We start from the raw sequence: 7,500 nt of genomic DNA, 5'->3' as shown, positions 1-7,500 counted from the left end.
CATTACATTGCAAGAATTTTTCTTGAAACATATCATAATTTTATTGTAACTTTCCAATCTCATTTCAACACTCTTTTAAACATCAGCTATGAAGCGGATGTTTACAAGTGTATTGTAGTTATTGTGTAAAATTTTTAATTTCAAATGACATTTTACCGCATTTTTAATGACCTTGTGGTTTACCTCAAGTTCATTTGCTACTTTTTTCATGAATTTGTCTGGATTCCTTAGGCTTGTTTCATTTTGAGTTTTAATAAAAGTTTCGGTACGTTTTTCGTTGTTTGTTTATTCCTCAACATCCAGACATCTTCATGATAGTTCTGCGCATGTTCATTGTATTCTTAACATGATCAACAGTTTTTATAAATACTCGAACTATTCCTGAAAACCCTTTTGGTGTGACTTGTGCATTCACACTCATTTACTTTCGACATTACTTATGAAGGCAAATGTTTCTAAAAAGGTAGGGATAGCACTGTTAGCGATGATTACAATAGCAATATATAATGAGTTTCAAAACAATTGACTTAGTGCTTGGTGAGAAAAAAACTTACTGTTCATTGTACATTTTGCTACCACACTCTGTATATATATAGCGTAGTGGTTAGGAGCCTTGACTGTCGTACAGACGGTTAGGTTTCAATCCTGGCTTGAGGTAGTTGCCTATCTAGCCGCACTGATGAGCTGTGAAACAGCAAAACAGTACTGTATGTGGATGATTATAATGCTCCTTATCTTGAGTTGAGCATATTGAGAAATGATACACGAATTAGCATTAGCGTATAAGCGATGCTCTTTGTGTAAACAAAGCGAGCTTAGGTAGTCCGTACGATGTCAAAACATCGTTAAACTCACGATTCACTCAGCAGCCGCCGATATCTTTGTGGTTAGGAGCCTTGACTGTCGTACAGACGGTTGAGTTTCAATCCTGGCTTGAGGTAGTTGCCTGTCTAGCCGCACTGATGAGCTGCAAAACAGTACTGTATGTAGATGACTATATATATATGTGTATGTGAACGGGTATATATATATATATATATATATATATATATACCCGTTCACATACACCTTTCACGAAATCGTGTCTGGGGAGTCAGCTAATTTCAGTTAATGTTTGTAGATGTGATATCTACCGCCTGCATACCAGCAGTAACTATCTTAGTTGTACAGGACGCGTTGCTTGTCACATCGTAGAATGTAGAACTGGATAAAAATATAAGAATTTAAAAAATCGAGGCATAGCCAATAGATTGCGCCGTGGCCCATATGGTTAGGTCGTTAGTATTGCACACTTCATGAGTGCAACGTCCTGGGTTCGCGCCTATGTCGGAGCATGTCACTGATGAGATGCAGTACATCGAAACCCACTTTGGGTCTGGCGTTGTCTGTTGTTGATGCAATTGCTCGATTCTATCTAATTCTGGGTTCTAGCTTTATCGTGAAAGGTGTATGTGAACGGGTATTTATATATCTATCTATAATCTCCTCTTAATGTCTAATATGTGTAAAAAAAAGCGGTTCATCCTTCGTAGGGACGTAATATGGTCGGCTAATTTCAATTAATGTTTGTAGATGCGATATCTACCGCCTGCATACCAGCAGTAACTATCTTAGCTGGTACGTTATATAGTATGGCGTCCAGCGGTTCTTAATCAAACATGCATAAATCATGACTTGCTGCCAAAGTATATATATATATATATATATATATATATATATATATGTGTGTGTGTATATATACAAGAGTGTTTATTTATTTGCTCGTGGCACTAGACATGTTTCAGACAAATGGATTAAGTCGCCTGATGAGGACTTCTGGCTTTAACTTTTCGGAAACATTAGCATGTCCAGTGTCGTGAGCATCAAATAATCCTTATACACTGTGAAATTTATTTTATGTATGAAAACCAAAAAGGGGAGATATGATGTATAAGAAATATTTGGAACCAAGTCTCCCCTTGTTATTATTTCATATCATTTGAAATCATAACATCAACTCCTAGTCTCTCCTCCATCAAGGCGAGGGGTTTTGGTGAAATATCATATATTTTGTAATTCATATACAAAACTAGGAAAACAAATGATTATGATTGAAACATTTTATGGCTGTAAAAAAAGTGCAAAAAAAAAAAAGGCTCTGGATGATGGATGATCCCTTCAATGTGCGACATTAAGGGCAAATGTCACATAGCCTATTACACAATTCAGGTCATTACCTTTCCAATGAGCCTTCATTTATTAAATTCTGATCAATAGTCGCTGAGATTTTGGAACTTATTAAATTGCCAAAAATTGTGGTATATATATATATATATATATATATATATATATATAAACAAACAAACTTACATGCTCGTTACACTGGACATGTTTTCGTAGCTAAACTGAATATTGAAATGCTCAAATCTTTGGTTTTCTCGGACGAAACTACATGAAAATTTGTAGGCTTTTTGAAAATTATAATACTATTCTATGGTTAAAATTTTATGACAATTGGTAAAAAAAAGAATCTATATTTTCAAACCATTAAAATATGTCCAAATTTCCTTACATTTGTATATATAGTGTCCTGGCAGGCCAACTTTAATTTTGCTTATTTGAAATGACTTTTACGAAGGGTTTGTTTTTGCTTAGTTGTCTACCTTGTAGCGTTGCCAGGCCACTAATATAGATATACCACTTTAATTGCAATTTTATAAGTTCCAAATCTCAGCGACTATTGATTAGAAGTTAACAAAAGAAGGCTCGTTGGAAAGGTAATGACCTTAATTGTGTAATAGGTTATGTGACATTTTCCCTTAATGCCGCACATTAAAGGGATCATCTATCATCCAGAGCCTTTTTTGATATTTTTTCATTGCACAATGTTCTAATATACTTACACAGGTTTCAGCGTAAGATAAATCAGTTTGTCTCCAAATACTTATGCTTTGAATTTTTTATTTGTCGAGCTTCCGACTTTCACATTGTCATCATTCAGATAAATTGTAAACCATACTTATTGCCCAATCAAATACGGAAGGCAAAAATGAGAAAATATTCTTTAAACGTTTAACGGAAAAGATTTGAATTGGAGGCGATTGCGTGACGTCATTTAGTTCTCCTCATAGACATGATCACATCAGTGATGAGTCTAAAGCCTGAATGTACTATGGTTCCTGATAACTTTTATAGACTGTTTTATGTAAGAAGCGGATACAAAAAATAAACAGGAAGAAAATAGTGTTAAAGGAAACGAAACAGATAGAATAGCAAAACGAAAATAAAGAAAGGAAAAAAAAAAAAGACGAGCAAGTCAAAATATGCGTGTTTGGCCATTTCGCTAGGTAAAGTGTAGTATCTGTTCTGATGCTATATTTAGTATATTCTGTCCTCTGTCAGTTAATGAGAAGTCATATCTGACTGGGGTAATTTTTATTTTTGTTCCAATTTAGGGTGTCCCTTTTTAGACGAACTGGATTTTCCTCACATTAAAACCGACCTTCTGTCTTACTTTGTTCCTGTGGCGGGAAGTAAATAGCGGCAAATGCAAAACCACAGTGAGAGGAGACAGTGGGAGGATATGGTAAACAGAACCACAAAAATAGGAGACAAAGGAGGACAAGAAATATAGGAATAAGGAGACAGTGCAAAGAAAAGGGTTACAAGAGACAGCAATAGGGGACAGAAGAGGGTGAGAAAATAGGAAAGAGAAGCAAAATAGGATAACAAAAAGTAAAATCTGGAGACAAGAAACAGCAAGAAGAAACAAGAAAAGAGGGGCGTCAATGGACAGCAAGATTAGACACAGCAACAAGGGACAGCAAAGGAAAATATGACATGGTGACAAGGGATTGCAAAGAAAAAAATGAGCATAGCCACAATAGGGAGACAACAAAAAAGGGGGGGATGTTAAAGCGACAAAACAGTAAAGAATATGTAACAAGACAACAGAACAATATACATGAAAAGGGCGACAGTATCAAGCGATAGTGGACAGAAAATGTAAAGATGACAGAAGGACAGGGCGACAAGAGAAATAACAAAAAAAGATGATAAATTGACAGAAAAAAAAACAAATGCGTGTGTGTGTGTGTGTGTGTGTGTGTGTGTGTGTGTGTGTGTGTGTGTGTGTGTGTGTGTGTGTGTGTGTGTGTGTGTGTGTGTGTGTGTGTAAAGATAGATAACGGAGACGCCGATGCAAATACGGGAAGAGAGAAAAAAGATAAAGTAGAGGAACATGAAAAGCGGGCAGCACAAAAAAAAAAGAAGAGTTTGAGGAAGCGGAGAAAAGAAGAGACAGATAGACAGAGAAGAGACGACAAAAGGAGGCAGAGAGAAAAAAAAAGACTATGACTAATGCAGATAGAGAGATCTAAATAAAGTTAGAAGGCCAATGTGTGTTCGCGTGTGTGCGTGTGTGTGGATATATGTGAGATAGTGGGAGCGAAACACAAACGAAATATAAACACGCCAAAACAATCCGAAAAACAAAGTCAAAAGTTTGGTCTAGTTGCTGTTTTATGGATCATCAAACTTTTAAAACCATTTGATGCCGAATTTATTCCGTTTAGTAAAATCTTCAAATATTTATGGATTGATTTGTTCTTTAAGCATTTATTCTGTAAAAAGACTGAAAAACTGTATTTAGCCTATAAATGGAAATCGGGCAGGTATTATAACTTTGAGTCATTGAGGAACTCGGGTTAAGGACAACCAAGGGATGATTTATCACTTAAGAAAGTTATTAAATTGGGACTTCATCACCAGATAGATTTTAAGGTCATATGCAGGAGTGCAGGACCAAGAAGTTGGAGAAGACGAGAGAGGTAGAGAGCGGTAGAAAGAGAGAGAGAGAGAGAGAGAGAGAGAGAGGGGGGGGTAAAAAGAAAGAGATTGAGAGAGAGAGGGGAGAGAGAAAGTGAGAGAGAGAGAGAGGGGGGGAAGCAGATAAAGAGAAAAAAAGGGAAAAGACGTTATAATGCCGATACAACTACGGTAAATGTAGATAGAGCGACGAGAGATGCCGAAGAAGGGAAATGAAGAGAGGTAAAGAGACATCATGCAATCGATGAGAGAGAGAGAGAGAGAGAGAGAGAGAGAGAGAGCGATAGAAAGACATGAGTGGGGGTAGAGAGTGTGGGATAAGAGGGAGATGAGACCGAAGAAGAGAAAAAAAATATAGAAGCCAAAACAAAAAACAAAAAAAAAAAAATGCTGGTGAAAATCACATCTTGGTACGCAGGTCAGTAGGCACGTACAAGCTCTAGCAACAAAGTACGTTTTGCTATTTGTAGATCGTGAGAACGACAAGAAATCATCACAAGGCTGTAAAGGTAAATCAGCTGAGTTGAGTAACTACTACCGCCATCACCACCATCACCTAAGCCATGCTTTGAAGGTGTACAACATACGTATGGAGAATGAGAGAAAGAAAGAAAAGATAGGGTAATAGTAGTAGGAGGAAGGTGGACTTGTGCTTTTAGTCCCGCCTCTTATCAAAAGATGGTAAAGCTAATGTCTATTTTCAAACCAATCTCTTCCGCTACACCCCACCCACCTGAACGCCATGCCCCTCCCTGCCACGTGCCAAGAAAGAATGACAGTGACTGACACCAAATGTACTGCGGGCGAAAAGTGATGGGAAAAGTATTCACATGAAAAGGAAATAAGTTAATTCAAAATAAATAATTTATGTGCATTTGGTTTATATATATATATATATATATATATATATATATATATATATATATATATATATATATATATGTGTGTGTGTGTGTGTGTGTGTCATTCCTACATATCCACATACATTATGTCACACATATATATATATATGTTTGTCATACACACACACATATATATGTGTGTGTGTGTGTGTGTGTGTGTGTGTGATTCCTACATATCCACATACATTATGTCACACATATATATATATATATATATATGTTTGTCATACACACACACACACACACACATATATATATATATATATATGTATATATATTAGCAGGCCGCCCAACATTGCCCAGTTATAAAATACACTTAAATATGATATTTTGATTAATGCAGATTTTGCATTTATTATAATACTAGCAGGCAGACTCGACGTTGCCTGGGATTGAATGATGATCAACGAATATTTCACATTCTTATATTTTTATTGTCATCGAAATCCGTGAAATTGCCCGGGAGCAAGCTTCACATGCCTCCATGAAGTAACTTAGTCCAAAATATATGTTATTCTACATTGCACTCTAGAGAACCTACTGTTTATTTTATAAAATTAGTTTGTATAAACTTCTTTCTAGTTAACAAAAGAGAAACATTAAAAAATTTACGTGCGAGGTTGGAACCTACAGACAACGTCACGCAAAAAAAAAGAAGAAAAAAAAAGTAAAACAACACGTAAATTTTCAAGTCTTATGAAATTCTTTGCAGTTAATGAAAAACATATTTTAAAAATTACGTGCGGAGTTTGAACCTACAGACCACGTCATGCAAAAAAAATAAATAAAAAAAATTAAAAAAAAACACGCTATCAACTTACCCACAGTAGAATTTTCACGGCCCGTTGTTCTATCATTGTTGCTAAGCGATGATATGGAAAAAATCTCTTTACCGATGATACATAAATAAAAATAACGGTTTTCATTATCGATTTTTCATTACTTATTGGGTGTATTCTGAGAAAAAACTTAACTAAGATCACCCACAGACGAATACACTAACGTTCTGTAAATTTGAAAGAAAATTTGGTCAACCGTTTCGGAGTCTATAAAGAACGACATCCCCCCCACACACAGACAAAGTTGCATTTAGATACTTGTAGAGATTATATTGGACCTATCATATGGTAAAAATTTTAAAAATAACTTGCGCGCCACCACCGAGAATCGAAACCAAAAGATTAGCTTACGATTTACTTTTTCCTTTGACGTTAATGCCGGAGCTATAAAGACATGTTTGCTGCAAGGCTAAAAATTAAAACATCAACCAATAGCTATTACGTTAGGCATGCATGTTCGTAATGCCGTCATTCCACCATCACCTGGCAAATTCCATTTCTTTAATTTTCACACTTTTACACCAATTTTCCCCGGCTAAAACCCAAATATAAAATTTCGCACGGGTTCAAATACCCTATATATTAAGTTGCATATATGTAGACCAAAAACTCACAAAGGAGTTTGGTAGACAAAATTTGGAAAGAGGTCTGTGTTTACTATAACTTTTTACGCAAATATTATGCAAGTATAAATCATGTAGAATATCTGCATGAATATAATTACACGTAATAGTTGACTAAAGATGATCATTTCGTAGGAAAACCGAAAAAGCAAAAGAGAATTAATTGAAATGAGTGTTTAAAAGAATATGCAAATTAGCTAGATCTTTTGCAGATAAGTGCAATTCCACGACCCATATATAACAAAGTTGAATTTCCTTGTTAAATAAAATGAAGAAAAGGTTTTTAATATGAATATCAATACACACAAACAACCACAATATTTATAGGAG

General features: G+C 35.4%; 1 long non-coding RNA gene across 1 annotated transcript in view; it reads right to left on the bottom strand.

Annotated features, from left to right (window-relative positions):
- LOC145249378 (uncharacterized) overlaps positions 1-7,500 on the bottom strand; it is a 729,593-nt gene that overhangs the window by 721,325 nt on the left and 768 nt on the right. The gene's annotated exons all lie outside the window — the stretch shown is intronic.

The sequence above is a fragment of the Euprymna scolopes genome, chromosome 28 (assembly GCF_053919585.1).
Source record: "Euprymna scolopes isolate OS-2025 chromosome 28, ASM5391958v1, whole genome shotgun sequence".
In the NCBI taxonomy this organism is placed as follows: Eukaryota; Metazoa; Mollusca; class Cephalopoda; order Sepiida; family Sepiolidae; genus Euprymna; species Euprymna scolopes.
This window is presented reverse-complemented; position numbering and strand designations above follow the sequence as displayed.